Source organism: Durio zibethinus, chromosome 15 (assembly GCF_047325235.1).
Source record: "Durio zibethinus cultivar Kanyao isolate XHJ-2024 chromosome 15, ASM4732523v1, whole genome shotgun sequence".
Classification (NCBI taxonomy): Eukaryota; Viridiplantae; Streptophyta; class Magnoliopsida; order Malvales; family Malvaceae; genus Durio; species Durio zibethinus.
Window position 1 is genome coordinate 5,675,012 of NC_143176.1, and position 18,581 is coordinate 5,693,592.

Genomic DNA, 18,581 nt, shown 5'->3' on the forward strand with positions numbered 1-18,581 from the left:
TACTATTTTGTGGCATAAGAATTGCTATAATAATTCCTTGCATCATAATTTCATACAATTAGATTGATTTTTAATTTTTTGCAAAACAGCTAGTCAAAACTAAGTTTCCCTAGTTGATGTTCTAGAGGTTGCTTTAACTAAAGAAGGGATCTTACTGAGTTAAATACTTACTAGAATACAAATAAATCAAAACAACTAAGTTGATGGAAAATGTTGGACTAAAATGGTATGCGTTTATATGTTCAGCTTAGCAGTCCAAGTCATTTCTTGCAAAAGGAGAATTAATCCTGAAATTAATAGTCAAAACTTAGAGTCCCATATATAGTTTATTTTTATGGGTGTAATTTTATCACTTTATTATATTTGTCATAACATATAGATCTATAAATTTATAGCTAGACTTAATAAATTAAGGAGTTGTTACCAATTTTTTTTATCTAGGTGTTATTGGTTACCTAATAAATCTATCCCTTTAAGGAGCTTTTAAGTTTGACGAAGGGTCCTTAAAAGAATAGGTATGGGTTTACATATCAGAACAAGATTCAGGGGTTTGATTATATGTGAGAAATGTTATAGCACACCCACATACCCATCCAAAAGATGGTACCATTTTATTTTAAATTTATCTTAAGGTTTTGAATCTAATGGCTTCAAACTTTTATGTTAAATATTGAAAATAATTTATAAAATTCTTCCACATAATTTATAAAATTCTTCCACCAATATGGTAGAATTCTTAAAAATATTTTCTTACTTCAAAAGTATTCAAGAATCCTATTTAATTTCTTGAAAAGGCTCCGTCGTCGAAAAGATTTTTGTTAGTTTTTTTTTGGGTTTTTTGTCGAAAATATATCTAATTATTCCACAATTTAAGTCAAAATTAGAAATATTTTTTCTTTTTGAATCTCTAAATTTTTCACCATTTGGGCTTATTTAGAAATTCTTTTTATTTCTCCTTTTTTTTTGAAAAAAAAAATATGACAATTATTTTTATTAAAATTTCATTTAAATTTTCCACTATTTGGGGCAAATTTAAAGAAAAATTTTCACTAAGAGATTTCTAAGAAATTCACCATTTGAGAATTTCTAAGAATCTCATCTTTTGATAATTATCAAATATTTTTAATCCAAATTTTTATTTTATTTTTTTTTCTATTTGAAAATAAAATATTAACTATTGTTATTAAAACTTTATCTAAATTATTCCACAATTTGAGACAAATTTAGATGAAATTTCTCACCTAGGAATTTTATAGAAATTTATCACTTAAAATTTTTATAAATTTCATCATTGGATAATTAATATTTATTTTAAAAAAATTTTATTTTTATTTTTTAATTTAATCATGCAAAATAATAAGAAAAGAAAACATATAAAAATATAAAAAATATAAAAAAAAAACAAAAAAAAATGGCTCGGTTCGAGTGGCTGGAATTCAGCTCTGCTCGAGGCAAAAACAACAACTTGGGAGATGTAGCTTGGCGGTTCGGCTCGACTGGAAAGATTGGTTAAGGCATGGGCCAAACGTGGGTCAAAAGCCAGTTGCGTTACGGGTTAGGTCACCCAAATAAAAAATGTACGGATCCTAGATCTTCTTAAACGCCAAAACGATGTTGTTTTGGGAAAGCTATAAAAGCCCAAGTTCAAGCTTTCTGCCTTTGATCTCCCTTTCCCCTTCTCTCTCTTCTTCTTCTTTTCTTTTCTTGTCTCTCTAGAATTGGATGAACTCCGGTTGAATTTCCATCGGATTTTGAAAAATATTATAGAAATCTAGGTTAGTTCGTCGAAAGTTCGCCAAAAAATTCAAACCTCACCAGAATCTTCAATGGATTTTGGAAATCTTGGCCAAAAAATTCAACCGACGTTGAAAAAGTTGCTAAAAAATTTAATCAGCACTGAAAAATTCATCGAAAACTAAAAATTTTTGCCGGAATCTAGGAATTTTTTAGATTTTTCCAAAAAAATCCCTTTTTTCTTGAACCCCAAATTTTCAAAAATTTTTATTGCTTTCTACTTTTTCTGTGATTTTGAGATTTTTGTTTTCTATTTTCTCTGTGTCTTCTCTCTGTGTAATTCAAGGCTAAATTTATAGGAGAAGTCAAAAGAATTTCTGATTAATTACGACTCTTCTGTTGACATTTATCTTCTTAGAAATTGAACCCAACTACAATTTTGCCAATGCCATTTACGGTAGAATTTTTGCAAAATTAAATATGTTATCTCCTAAAAAACTAATGATAAGTCCAAAAATAATTAAAAAAAAAAGATAAATCAAAAATTCAAAAATAAATAAGAACAAATGAATAATCAGCTCGAAAATTAAATAATAAAAAAAACAAATAATAAAAATAATACAAAAAAGGGCCAATTGGGTCGAAAAACCTGGGTCTTATTGAGTTAGGCTCAATAGATTTGGGCTTAGGTCCAAACCTTGTTGGATCAGGCCCAATGGGCTTGGGCCTGGACTAATTAGGGTGTCTACAATATTTTTGTATAATTTTAATCATCTATGGATTAAAATAGAATATTTCATCCAAAGTTTATTTTTTTGTTCTATATTGTTTATATGGAAAATATTTATATTTTATTTTTAAAAAAATTCATAGGATAATATAAATCTGGTAAAATTAAATAGGACAATTTGATTTTTAGTAAAAAAAATTCTGAATTTATAAAAATTTAAAAAAATTTTAAATTTATTTAGAAAACCAAAGTATATGTTTTGAAATTTTATTTTTATTTTAAAATAGAATAGAACTTGAAATTTTTGTATGAATTTTTTTTCTTGATTATCAGCTCGAGCCAAGCTCTAGTGTTGCCTTTTTTTGCTTAATTATATTAAAACTAATTTTTAGTGCTATATGGTGGTGTTGTTGGAATCGAAATTTGCACTATTTTAATTTGTTTTGAGGAACTGGAGAGGAATGCAAGCAATAACTTACGGAAAAAGGGAAAATTAATTACATCAAAGGATGAAAATAAGATGGCTAATAAAGATCCCTTTTTAAGCTCCGATCAAGTATATTCTAATCATTTTTTTAAATTTATAAAAATTTAAATATAAGTTTAAACCCTTTTTTTTCATTTTAATTGGATTGATCAAACTTTAGTTTTCTAATAAGTTTAAACATTTTTCAAAATTTCTATAAGTTTAAAAGTTTTTTCACTAAAAAATAAATTGTCCTATTTTTTGGATTTATATCATTGTACATCAAATTTTTTAAAAAATAAAAATATAAAAAATTTTTCTTCAGTCACCTATTCTAACCTTCCCAAGCTCTTCACTGTTAAATTGACATTATCACATCTTTGTTAAATATTGAATTTTTTTATGATTATAAATTTAAGTGGAATATCCTTCACTTATTCTCAATTGATTTTCACTTAGATGCTTAACATATATTAAAATTTAGATTCTATTCTGTTATTTTTTTCAAGTTTGTCGCAAGGATCCAATAAGAATCCTTGTTAATTGTGTAGCTTGTTTAAATTTGACTATTTAATCTGCTAGCTCCTTGTCGGATAATTGAATTTTCAAAGCTTGCCTTTGACAAATAACAAAGTTATATATGAGCAACTGAAGAACAAATGATCATACAAAAGCATAAAATTAATGAAAATGGAGATGGTGTAAGTTGTTTAAGCTCACTTGATAAGCTAATGACTCGAGCTTAGGCAACTCATGATTGTAATAGATTAAACTGGATGGAGGATGCTTGAATTTTGAGCTTGAACACATTGAAGTAGTTATTGGAACGGCTAATGTGAGAAAATCTCCATCGAAGACCCCATTTTGTCTGATGCTTTTCTTGGACTTTGAATCCAAATTTGATGTTGAACATGAAGGTCCTTCCCTGAAAATGATACAAAGAAAACATAAATGGGGAAAACCTTATACAGAATCTATTATGATAATTTTTCCTTTTAGTACATATGAGAAAGTACAAAGAGAAGTCGTGATTTGCATATTAAACCTCAATACTCATTATGTTTGAGAGATGAAAATTAAAATCAAATCTAAAAATCGAGGTGCCAGTTTTAAAATTGAATGCTCTACCATTACTACTTGAAGCTGCTTCAACTTGTTCATTGATGGAATGAGCAATGGGAGGATATTTGTTGTGAATAGAGCATTGTCTAGAGAGAAGGGATATGATCTCTTCAAGCCAACCACCTACAATTTACGGTAACCAAATTCACATACAAAAAAAGCAACCCTGTTAGGCTGTTACTATTACATAACATCAAGGTCTAAAAGACAAAGAAGCTGCATTCTTAAGACTTCTATAAAGATGAAAAAGAAAGGAAACCTAATTCTTTATAAAACGATCGTATAAATCTAGTTTTTTTTAGGTTAATTCAGCAGGCAGCTTTCCCACTGTGAAAGGTAATGTTTAGAGGCCTCTATAATTAAAAAACAGAAAAAAAAAAAAAAAAAAAAAAGGCAAAATGATGTGAAATTCAGACCATAAACCTAATGAATTTCACAAGTAACATCATATTAATTTGTAAATGGAAAGAGATATTAAAAACTAGAATTTATCATTGGATCTAAAATAAGCTATACATGATTGAAGGCAAATACCTTCTCCTCTTCAGGTAATAAAGGTGTACAATTTCCACAATAGCCTTGGTTTGGAGGGGGCTTCGTCTGAAAATTCAGTACAGAAGTTGATGAAGTTCTTGATGACAAATTCACCTACATAAAAAATAGAATTCCATCAATTCACCTAATTCTTTATCAATCAACGTTACCAGAAATGAAGATATACTTTTAAAAATAAATTAAAGATTCCAACTACTACTAGTCACAACACAAAATCAATTTTCTTACCACTGAAGAAGAAGGTTGTTGAAATGGTTGTAACCTTTGAATCGAACTAGGCAAAGCCAAATGGATTCAGATTCGTAAGGCAAAGTCAAATATGTCCTGAAAGCCAATCCAGGGTCCAACCAAGAACACTCTTTTCCAATGTTATACTCACAAGAACAAAATTTTATGACCATTATTAACACTGTCATTCCCTGAAAGTACTGCAGCACCAGGATGCCACCCTGGAGAACCACTGAAGGTCAATGGAACATTGTTTGCTGTACTGACAATATCAATATTTTGAACAAATAAAGGTGTTCTAACGATTGAATTTGGTGGTGAAATAAGTTCAGCAGGAAATGGAATTGAAGAAGCAGAAGAAGAAGAAGAAGAAGAAGAAGAAGAAGAAGAAGATTGATTTGAAGGATGGAACTTTGGGATTGGCAAAGAAAGATATGATGATTTATGATGAATAATTGGTAGTGAAATAACAGATTATGGGGAAGGCAAAATTGCAGTAGCAGCAGCAGCTAAAGCTGCATCTTTCTTTTTTTGTTCTTCTATTCTTATCTTCTCAAGCTGTGCCACACCAAGTCCTCTTTTTGGGACTTTTTTAGGCCTTTGCTTCTAGGAAGATCTACCGATATTGCTTCCAATTGCACCACCACTACTAGTATTACTATTGCTACACCTTTGGGTTTGATGTTCTTAAGCCATTGTTTTCACTAGCTTCCATATATGTAAAAACAAGCTTTCGCAAGAAAAAAATTGGATGAAAAATCCAAGAATATAAAGCTTTAGACCTAAATCTTATAAACTAGTCAGAAACAAGATGATAGCAATCCCAACCCTGGTATTCAGGCATTTCACTAATTATATGTGCATTTTTTTGTGTGTTTCCATTCTTTTCGAGAACAAAAAACAGATGAAAAGAGGTTTATAGAGAGAGGAAATCTTTGAAATCATGAAACAAGGATTTTCATATAAAAGAATTAAGGATAACAAGAGGAAAATCTAGAGAAACTATACGAGAAGAAGCAACAAAGTTTAGAAAAAGATGCCCAAAATCTCGCAGATATTGGAGGTCAAGAGAACAAACCCATGAGCCTAGCCAAGTTTTCAGCTAAAATAATGAAAAGAGAGTGGAAAGAGAAGATCACTGTATCTGAGACGTTTCAGATTTTGTCTCAAAGGCCTTGTTTGTCTGAGGGATCAAAAAAATTATATGCCAAAGTTGTACATTCATTTTTTATTTTTTCAAAATTCAAAACCATGCAAATCTTTAGCTTTGCTATGAATATATTTGTCTCCCATTTCTCGCCCAAGTCCTCGCTCCACACTTCCTCTGTTCATTCCTAGAGTCTCCAAAACCCTCACTTTCAGCTTTTTATTTTTTCTTTTATTTTTTTCTCTCTCAATTTATTTTTTCCCCAGTAACATGAGGCAGAGATGGATGGTTATACAAGTCAAAAGTGGTCTTTGGCTCCTCCCAAATTTTAAGAATAATCAAGTTTGTTAAGAGAATCAAATAATCTATAAGTTCCATTCTTCATGTGAATACATTATATCTATTTCACTCAGTTAAACTAGCTATAATATTTTAAAATCTGAATGGCTTATTTGTGGAAGACCAATAAAACGGTATTGTAACGATTTTTTTGGGCAGTTAAAATCCATGCATGTTTATGCTTATGGGTGCGTACCTATCTTATGCAGTATAGTTTAAGAAGGATTAAAATCATTTTTTTTTTTGTTTATTTGTTATACCAATCAATTATTACTTACAAATCCTTAAAATCAAGAGATTTGTTATAAGAATTAGGAAATGTATACTTGTTACAATCATAATCATATCCATTTAGCAAAAATCAAATTGACTTTCTAGTTTCTTCATAAGACTCTAAATCTATAACAAAGTATCAATAATTTTTTTCTTTTTAGTCAACCACAATTTCTCTCCATATAATTTTCATTTTTAATTTTATTTTAGATTTTTCTCCCTTTGTAATGCAATTTTTTATTCAAGACAAAAGTTAGGTTTGAATAACTTTTTAAAAGGTTAAAAGATTATTAACTTCTAATCTCAAAGTTTTAATTTTATTCTTTTAATGGTATATTTTATTTTTATTGTTTTGATAAAAAAAAATATGTTAGTTAGCAATTGGTTTTTTTGTTTTGTTTTGTTTTTTTTTTTTTTTTTTGTAAATCATTCACAATTTTAAGTAAAATGATTTATTTGATATATTATGTTTCTTTATACGAATTGATAAAATTTATAATTTTGTAAGTTATGTTTAGTATATTTCTATTTATATTGATAATATTTATAGTAGGTTACTTATGAAGAAAAAAAATACTAAAATTCAATATAATATTTGTGGCAAAAAGGTCCAAAAAGCCTCTAAACTAAATTCAATAATCATCTAAGCCCTTTTTTTTTACAATCAATTAAATCCTCAAACATCTATTTTCATTAATTGAATTCTTGTTAGAAAAAGATAGCTAATTTTTTCTGTCCAATCAAAGGTTTAATTGAATGAAAATATATGTACAAGGATTCAATTGGATGAAAATAAATGTTTTAAGGTTCAATTAATTTGAAATAGAAGATTTAGGGATTGGGTAATTGCAATAAAATATGAGAAACTTAATTGATAAATGATTTTTTGTTTGAGGGATTTCTTTTACCTTTAAGCCAATATTAATTGACTCTCTCAAAATTAAATATCAAGATTTGCCACTATACACTAACCAATTGGGTTTTACTTTTTCTTTGAGAGTTTTGTTGTCAAAATTTTAGTTATATTCCCAATCAATAATGCATTTCAAATTTGGATAATGAATCAAATTTTATATAATTATATAATTAATTTAAAATTCAACAATTTGTTCCGAATTAACCAAAATTAGATGATCCAAACTTAGACAACATAAATATCAAATTTTAAAAATTTTGAATTCAAAACAGTTTTATTTTTTAATTTTTAATTTGAAATAACCCAATCCGTCCAATTTTCATCTTCTTAAAGTATTATGTTTAAGCTGGGAATACAACAAATATATAGACAAGTTGGATTGTTTTCATCTTCAATTTCCTTTTCCTAATAAGGATGTTGTTGGCATTTGGATTACTAAAAGTGGAGATGGAATTGGTTGATTGGTTTTTCTTAAGTTAGGCATAGATTTTCTTAATTTGAATGATGGTTTGTTTTTTATTAGGTCTTTGAAATTACTTTCAATCTTTACATTTACTTTCTAATTTGGAGAAAAATGAAAGAATCAACCAAAAATTAATTACAACAAATAAGCTTAAGTTTTCGGTAATTTTTTTTAATTTTCATATGTTTCCTTTTAGTTACTTCTATAAACTTAAAAATTCTTTTTATTTTAATTGCACAATAAAAAAAAGTAAATTATTTACTTGGATCAATAGTGTGTTGCCATGGGGCATTCACATGAAAATTTTAATAAAATTATTCAATATTTTAATTTAATATTTGGCATACAAATGGACTGATTGTATTGATGAGATGCCAGAAGACAAGCTGAGTTAATGATGTTTACTAATAGATGGATTAAATCGATATCTAATTTGAAAATTTAAGATGTAAATTGTATATTATTTTATTTAAATATTAATTTTTTATTGTTCTAAGTAACAGTTGTGTAATTAACTCAATGCAAATATATAAGTTTCTAATCAAATCAAGCCATATGAAATTTCCTGCCTTAACATTAAGTATTAACCTACCTTAATTTTCAAACTTTTAACTCTTCCATCTTGAGATATAACATATGTAATTTTAACAAATATAAAATAAATTATCATCTTATTTTAATGTTTATATACATCTAATATAAAATAAGATGATATTATTTAACCAATATATAAATTATTTAACTAATATATAAATTATTTCATTTTAATCTTTACACACATTAAATATAAAATAAGATGATATTATTTAATTTAATCTTATTTATAATATTATTTTATTTTATTTTATTATAATCTTATATATCAAACACATTAAATCTTATATTTTAAATATTATACTAGGAAAAAATCAGTAAAATAAAAGTTTAGAACTTAGAAATGCTTTCTTTATCCTTCTTTCTCTCTCTCTAAAAGTATGGAATTAATTTTTGGGTGAAATAACAGTACAAAGTCAATATTTCTAAACCCTAAATAGCAATCCCAAAGCTAAGATTGTGGGTTTTAGACGGGAGAGAATAACGGGTACCAATTATACTCTCAGTCTCAGCCTCAGCCGTCGGTAAATAGATAGAGACAAACAAAAGAGCTTTGGGTTTAGGGAAAAGAAAGAGAGGGCTTTGCCCAACCAAAGACGACGATTCAAATAGCACCAGAGGGCTCTCTATTTTTCCTCTTTCTCTTGATTCTCACCTCTCACGCACCTAATCACCCTTCCAATTGGCTATTTTTCCACGGGACACTACTCTATTCGTTGCATTGCATCACTTTGTCGTTATGTCTCTCACTTTTATTCTCTTTATTGGTGGGCGACATCCTTATTGTGACGGTCATGGATATTTGGGAGTGTTTCTGATAATTTTAAATACAGCGACATTTAAATAAGAGTAAATTTTATCTTATTTTTAGGTTAGATAGCTGAACAGATGGTAGTAGATCTTATTTTCTGGTTAGATCTAGGATAATTTAGAAAGTTGTAGGAGGAAATGAGCCAAGAAAAAGAATGAGGAGGCTGAAATTAGCAAACAATTAAATTCTGATGAAGATCACATGCCAACAAGAAACGATTGATGGCAGAGAGAGAAACCATACAGCGTCAAAATTTGAGCTTTGAATGGTGGCTGACCAGTGTTGAAATTCTTTAGAGAGAAAGAGAGAGAGGGAGGGAGAGAAAAGAAATGAAAAAAACAATAATTTAGGCTTAGCTAATGTGACCGTTTATGTGGCATATGACATGGCTGTCACATAATTTTTTTGTTAATAATTGGATGAAAATGTTAGGTGATTATATTTGACACATTTAGCAAAATTTAATCATTTTGTTAGTACAAATTAAAGTTTGAGTGAGTTAGATGAAAATGATGATGATAGTACAAATTAAAGTTTGAGTGATTTGTACTCTATGTATCCTTCAATTCAAAAAGAAAAATTTATTCTTGTATTTGATTTGAGTTTGATCAAAATTTAATTTTTAAGTTTAAATTTAATTTAAATAAAAATTAAAATACTTAATCTCTTATGATTAAATTTATTTAATAAAAAATAAATTTAATTATCAAACTTTTATTTTAAATTTATTTATGCATTTGAATTTAAATTCAAATTGATATATATATAAATAAAATAATAATTTTTAATTAAAATGATAAAAAATATTAAAATATAAAATTTTGATTAAATTTATAAGTTATTCGAGCCAAGTATTAAAATATTTAAATTTTTTAAATTATTTGAATTCGAATAAATAATAATCAAATGAAATTCAAATTTTATTTGAATTGAATTTAAAAAATTTATAAAAATTAATTTATTATTTATATCCCTAAATTTGACATGGATCCATAATGAGAAAGACATGAAAATGGAATAATATATTTTAAAACTGATCGTTAAATTAAATTATTCTATGGCTTTTAGATTACTCTTAATCCAACAATGATCATCTCACTCTAAATGATTTAGCAAGTTTTTAAGTTGTCAATGCATCGTTCTCCAAGTAATTAAGTAAAGCAGTTTATCTCTATAGTTTTTTGTAAAAATTGAGTACTTGTTAAATTCATTATTTATCTTTTAATATTTACTTTTTTATTTCTTTTGCACTGATGGATACAAATAAAAAATATATAGTATATTAAAAAGAAAAATAACATATAAGATTAATAATACATTAAAGTTTATAATGAAATTTTATTTCAAATACTATAATTAATTAAAAAATTTTAACATTCATTACATATTACATAGGCATGGTATAGTCATTTGCTACAAGTAAGTCTCTAATTAATGTAGAAAATAATTAACAAATTAAAAATCTGTTATGAATATCTTTTGGTGGTAAATACGAGAGCACCATTTTTTATTGCTTGTTTTGACCGTTTGTTGGATATTATATTCTATTTTTTCCTTCATACTTTATTATTAAAGTTAATCAAGACAAGGATAATAGGTGAAGTATCTTTTTCTACATAAAAAAATTAATCAAGTACCAGAAAATTTAATCATATAATGTAATCATTTTGGACAAAATATTGAAATTTACCGACGTAGCCTTCATAAAAGGCTTAACGAATAGCCAAGCTTACCTTAGATTAAAGCTTCCCCATTTTATTGATAATATTATTGTGTGTTAGTTTCATAATAACTTAATTATATAATTTTTAAGTGTATGAAAAATATGACTATACCTTTATTGTATATTTGAGCTGCTTGTATCATATATCTTTTCAATATGTCTCAATTCTTCACTCAAAGTGCATTACTAATTTAATTTTCTTTTTATGTGATGAATCATGATAATTAATCCAATTACTAATTAGTGAACATGGGCAGATATTTTTAGGCCAGCTCTTTTGCTATTTTAATTGTTTCTTAAAATGAATTAGGAATGATAAGGTTTACCAATGAGAAATTCTTTTGGAATGGTTGTGAATTTTGTTTATTGGAGATAAAAAGGATGAAGCAATAGCTCAATAAACAAGGTGGAACTACAAAGGGTGTTTTAATAAAAAAAAATTATTATTTGATATTTAATAAAAATAATTAATTGGAAAGAAATATTTATGTTTAAATTAATAAAAAAAAAATTTATTTTTATAATCTTAATATCCAAAAATGTACTTTTTTTTTTTTTGGATGTACATATTTTATAAAATAATTAACATATATATTAACTATATGTAAATATATTATAATTTTGAATTAAGATTATTGAATATTACAAAAATAAAAATAATTTTCATTATTTTATTAATATATTATAAAATTTCACTAATTATTTTTAATATGGTACCAATTAATAAATTTTCTTGTTACTTTTCGAAAATTTCCAGACAAATATTTGGGCTGTTTTCCATTACTTAGAAAAAAAAAAAAAGAAAGGACCAGAGAAAAAATGACGTCATGGGCCATTGCTTTTGTCGGTCACATGGCTTTTGTAGGCCACTATGGAATTTATTAAGGAAAAAACAATATTAAAAGAAAAAGATGACGACTTAGATGAAAAGGAGTCTTCTTTCTCTACATTTTACATAATTATCATAAAACCAATCCTCGGCCATTAAACCTAAAAAAAAAAAAAAAAAAAGCAAAAACCCATTTCTGCTATCAGAAGCTGAGTGTTCTATTAATCTCTTTTGTTCGGATATTCCAATCAAATAAGTGAACGTTCTCTTTTCAATTTCCAAGCTTTTTTTATCATTTCAGTACGAACTTGATTTTTTTGTTTTCTTGTCTAAGAGTTCTAAGGTTGATTTCTATTTGCTTTTCCTTCAATTTAAAAAGAGGAATGTGATTTTGAATTTGATTTGAGTTTAATTAAATTTTAAATTTTAATTTTAAGTTTATCTCAAGATAAAATTTGAGATATTTAAATTCTTTTAATAAATTTTATATGATAAAAAATAAATTTAATTTTCATATTCAATGTTAAATTTGATTATGTATTTAAATTTAAACTCAAATTGATATAAATATAAAGATAAAATAACAATTTTAAATTAAAATAATAAAAAATGAGAAATTCTTTTGAATTAGTTTTAAATTTCGTTTATAGGATATAAAGAGGATGAAACAATAGTTGTATAAACAAAGAAGAACTACGAAAGATGTTTTAATAAAAAAATATTTATTATTTTATATTATAATAAAAAATAATTAATTGGAAAGAAATATTTTATATTTAAATTAATAAAAAAATTAAATTTATTTTTATAATATTAATATCCAAAAATGTAATTACTTTATTTTATTTTTTGGAAGTGCATATTTTATAAAATAATTATACATGTGTATTAGCTAAATATACATATATTATAAATTTGAATAAAGATCATTGAACATTACAATTACAAAAATAATTTTTAATTTTATTTATTAATATATTATTATTTTTTCACTAATTATTTTTAAGATGGTACGAATTAATAAATAGTTGTGTTACTTTTTGGAAATTTCCCTCAATAAAAAGACTGATGTTTGGGCTGTCTTCCATTACTTAGATAAGAAAGGAAGAAAAAAACCAAGAAGATCCCGACAAGAAAAGAAGCGATGGGTAATGACTTTTCTCATACTTTGAATTGTCTTCACCTTGCCTCATTACGTGCTTAAAAAGTGTTACTTGGCAGAAAACTGAAGAAAAAGCAGTTGGTTGTGACACTTTGGACTATCTTCACCTTGCTTGGTATGTTTAGAGAGTTCACCTTCATTATTCTTTAATTTTCTTTTAGCATCTTCACCATGATTTATCTCATGGCCAATATTTTTATGTTTGGCAGAAGTTTGTTCAACTTGAGCTTGTCAAGAATGGGTTGCGGGTTTTGTGAGTCTGCTCTTTCTAACTGCGTGGGAACACTGCTTGTGGATTGGGTGGCGAAGCCAGTAGGACGTCAATTTAATTACATTTGCCATTTTCACCACAATGTTGAAAAGCTCAAGAAAAGAAAAGAAGATCTGAAAAAGGCACGGGATCGGCTGCAACATGACATTGAGGATGCTGAAAGGCAACTTCAAGAAATTGAAGATGATGTCAAAGATTTGCTATCACGGGCAGACATAATCCTATCTGATGAAACTCTGGAAAATGAAATGCAACGAAATATGAGATGTTTCATTTGGTGTCCTAACTGGAGTAGGCGGTATTGGTTAAGCAAGAAAGCAATGAAGAACACTCTTGTTATTGGTGAGCTTATTGAGAAGATCGCCAAATTTAGTCAACCTGGACGAGTGGGCTACCATTCACGTAGTACAAATCAAACCATAGAATTTCTCTCATCCAAGGATTTTATGATTTTTGAATCTTCAAAAAAAGGCTTCGATCAGATAATTGAAGCCTTACAGGACGACAAGGTCAGCATGATTGGATTGTGGGGGATGCCAGGGGTGGCAAGACAACCCTAGTCCGTGAAGTTGGAATTCATGCCAAAAAATTAAATCTGTTTGACAAAGTTGCGATTGCTACTGTGTCTCAAAAGCCAAACTTTGAAATAATTCAAGATGAAATTGCAAAATACTTGGATTTCGATATGAAGAATGCCCAAGGAAGAAGATCGATCCAGGAGTTCTGGTCGAAACTGCAGAAGGAGAAAAGGATTCTAATAATCCTTGATGATGTTTGGGCAAAAATTGACTTAAAGGAGCAGATAGGAATTCCATTTGCTGATGATCATAAAGGCTGCAAAATTCTTTTAACAACACGCCGTCAAAACCTATGTGTTACCTTGGAATGTCAAAGGACAATACTTCTTGGTTGTCTAAATGACCATGAAGCTTGGACTTTATTTGAAAGGAAAGCAGGTCTAGATAACTCTTCTGATGACGCTATTAAACATGTGGCATCTAAAGTTATCAAAAAGTGTCAAGGTTTGCCCATAGCTATAGTTACATTGGGAAGTGCTCTAAAAGGTAAAAATCTTCATAGGTGGGAAGCAGCGTATAGGAGACTCGAAAACCGCAGATTGAATGACATAGAGGACATTGATGAAAAAAATGTTTACCTGGTTCTTGAGGTGAGTTTTGATTATTTGAATGATAAGGAGACCAAGATGTGTTTCTTGTTGTGCTCTTTATTTCCTGAAGATCATGAGATTTATGTAGAGGAGCTGGTGAGATATGCATGGGGACTAGAGTTGTGTAAAGGTATGGGCTCAATTGAAGAAGTGAGGAGCGAAGTGCTTGCGGCGATGGACATCATCAAGGATTCTTGTTTGTTGTTAAATTGTGGAGAAAGGCATGTTAAAATGCATGACCTGGTTCGTGATGTTGCTTTGTGGATAGTATCAAACAAAAAGGAGTTTTCTTTTATGATAAAATCTGACGTTGTTGAAATGTGGCCAAAGGAAGAAAGTCTTGAGTCTTACTAAGCAGTCTCCTTCAATACTAGTCGGATTGTTGAACTTCCTAAATGACTGGTATGCCCAAATCTCAAAATTCTTTTACTTGGTGGAGATGGGAACATGATAACTTCAAGTGAATTCTTTGAAGGAATGAAAGCATTGAAAGCTTGCACTCTGAATTCTAGATTGATATCTCCAGATGCATTTCAGTTTCAAACAAACCTGAGAACTCTTCATTTGGAACCTTGCAAACTCTTGGACATCTCAGGGCATGGGAAGTTGAAGAAACTTGAAGTTCTTTCATTTAGTTGCTCTGATATCAAAGAATTGCCAGAAGAAATAGGTAATTTGGATAATCTTAAATTGTTGGATTTGTCATATTGTGTACAACTACAGAGAATCCTTTCTCAGTTAATACGAAGATTGTCCAAATTAGAAGAACTATACTTGCATGGTTGTCAATTTTTAAGTTGGGCCACTGAGAACACAGTTCAAGAAGAAAGCTTTGCCAGTCTATCAGAGTTGAATTCGTTGTCAAACTTGATTATATTATCTTTAGAGGTTTATTCTGAAGATATTCCAAGAGACTTTGTGTTCTTTAAATTACAAAGGTTTTATGTATGTGTTGGCTTTGGCTTTTCTCATTTTATTAAGGGAAGATGGACTTTGAGATCTGCCCATTCTCGAGATCTTTAAAAATTAAGGGTTCTGTAATAGAGGCATGCAAGCAGTTATTTGGGGTTTCAGAATCTCTTAATCTGAAAAATGTGGTGGGTTACCAAAATCTTGTTCCAAGCTTGGAGTAGGGCCAAGTGGTATTCAGTAAGCTGACTTTTCTGGATCTTGAGAGTTGCAAGCATATGAAATGTCTCATTGATACTACAAAGCAGCAGGAGCTAACCAATGGATTCTCTAATTTGTTAGAATTATCTTTAACAAATATGCGTGGATTGGAAGAGCTGTGCAGTGGTCATCAACCGCAAGGGGTTTTGCTCAAATTAAAAACTTTGATGATAGATAATTTCTGGGACATGACAAGTGCAATTCCAATTCTACAAAGTCTTGAAAGGTTGGTAGTTAAATATTGTGATGAGATGCAAGTGCTATTTCAGATTGCTGAATTGAGGAGCATACAACAAGGACCCAGTCATCATGTATGCTTACAAAGTTTGAAGGTTGTAAGAATAGACAACTGCAATAAATTGAGATATGTCTTCCCAACGTCTGTTGCTATAAGTCTTGGGCAACTGGAAACGCTGAACATATCTGACTGCTTGAAATTGGAAGAAATAATTCCCAAAACGGAAGTGTCAAACATCAATCTCCAAAGTCTAAGCGAAGTATATGTACGTGGCTGCAATAACATGACATCTCTTTCCTCACTGTCGCATGGTCAAATTTTGGAGAAATTGACAACACTTAAGATTCGAGATTGCTCTCGATTGGAATATACTTTTCCAATCTCAATGGCTGAAGGTCTTCCACAGTTGCATAAGGTTACATTGCGTGGTTTGCCTGAATTTAAAGGAAGGAATGGAAATGACATTGTACTCACGCTGCCATCTTTAAAAGAGTTGAAAATGAGAGAGTGTCCACAATTTATCATTTCGGGGAAAATACAGGTAAGCCTATTTATTTGTGTTTTTACTCTTTCAACTATGTTGGTAGGAGGAATAGAAAGAGTGGAAGAATAGAAAGACAGCGAAAAAAAAAAAAAGAAAGGAAACTTAATCCATTTGAATTGAGAGAAAAAAAAATTCTTTTTTCCTTAAATAAAAATTTTTTTATAAATTTTCTTCTAATGATTTTTTCCTATATTTTATATTTGGAATCAAACACTAAGAAAGTAAAATAATTTAACTACATAGTGTTAATGTCATTGACTGAAATTTTTTTTGATAAATTGATGACTGAAAAGTTTTCAAGTGCTACAATATTCAAAAAATAGACTTTGTATCACTTTACATAAAACTAATGTGAATCTACAATATTCAAAAAATAGACTTTGTATCATTGTGGACTTTTATGATAGCAGTCACTGCTAAAATGCATTGGGTATCCATAAGCTTTGTGCAATATATTTTACTTTCATCCACGATCTTATAAAACCTAAGTTTTTCATTTAAAACTTCTTAAAATATTTTAAATTCATCTATTATACCAATCATGGTTAAAAAAATTAATAGAACATATCATTTTCAATGTCACATGGATGTTCATATGACATGAATTTCAACTTAAAAAGTTTAAAAAACTCTTACCTTTTTATCACATGCAAGTTCACGTAGTTATACACAAAATATTTTGAGATGATAAATTTAGTCAAAATTTAATGATTGAGTGTTCAAATTGATGAATTTGAATTTAAAAACTAGTGAATGAAAATTTTGAGTTTTAATTAAAAAGTCAAAGAACACCATCTTACCACATGAACGTTCACATGGACGTACATACACATGATTCGAAGATGCTATAGTTTGTCAAATTTTAATCACGGTTTATGAAATTTCTGATGAGATGCAAGTGCTATTTCAGGTTGCTGAATTGAGGAGCATTCAACTAGGACCCTGTCATCATGTAAGCTTACAAAGTTTGAAGGTTGTAACAATAGACTACTGCAATAAATTGAGATATCTCTTCCCAACGTATGTTGTTGAAAGTCTTGGACAACTGGAAACCCTGAACATATCCTTATGCTTGGAATTGGAAGAAATAATTCCCAAAACGGAAGTGTCAAACATCAATCTCCGAAGTCTAAGGGAAGTATATATATGTGGCTGCAATAACTTGACATCTCTTTCCTCATTGTCGCATGGTCAAATTTTGGAGAAATTGACAACACTTGGGATTGGGGATTGCTCTCGATTGGAATATACTTTTCCAATATCAATGGCTGAAGGTCTTCCGCAGCTGAATAAGGTTACATTGGAAAGATTGCCTGAATTAAAAGGAAGGGATGGAAATGACATTGTACTCACGCTGCCATCTTTACAAGAGTTGTGTGTGGATGATTGTCCACAATTGACTCCTTTCATCATTTCGGCTAAAATACAGGTAAGCTTTTTTATTTGTGGTTTTACACTTTCAACTATACTTTGTAGGAGGAATATAAAGAATGGAATAATAGATAAGAGAGCCGAAAGAAAAAAAAATGGAAACTTAATCCATTTAAATTGGGAGAGAAAATTCTTTTGTTCTTAAATAAAACCTTTTTTATAATTTATTTTTGGAAGCAAACACTAAGAAAGTAAAATAATTTGACTACATTTTATTAATATCGTTGACTGAAATTATTTTCTTGATAAGTTGGTGACCGAAAAGTTTTCAAGTGCTACAATATTTAAAAGATAAACTTTGTATCACTTTGGGTAAAATTAATGTGAATCTACTTCTCCCTACTTAAGTAGTGATAATTAAAATCACAATCGTGGACTTTTAAGATAGCTGTTACTATTAAAATGCATTAGGCATCTATAAGTTTTGTGTAATATTATTTTACTTTCATCCACAATCTTATGAAATAATTTTTTCATTTACACTTTTTAAAATATTATAAATTCATCTATTACATCAATCATTATTAAAAAATTAACAGAACAAATCTTTTTTAATGTCACATGAATGTGCATATGACAAGAATTTCAACTTAAAATGTTACAAATAAACTCCCACCTTTTTATCACGTGCATGTTTATATGGTTATACACACACGCACAATATTTT

General features: G+C 28.6%; 2 pseudogenes; one reads left to right on the top strand and one right to left on the bottom strand.

The window, feature by feature from the left end:
- Window positions 1-3,486: 3,486 nt before the first annotated feature.
- On the bottom strand, window positions 3,487-5,550 carry LOC149514572 (uncharacterized; annotated as a pseudogene).
- Window positions 5,551-13,329: 7,779 nt separating this feature from the next.
- LOC149514573 (putative disease resistance protein At4g27220) lies at window positions 13,330-17,989 on the top strand (annotated as a pseudogene).
- The last annotated feature ends 592 nt before the right edge of the window (window positions 17,990-18,581 follow it).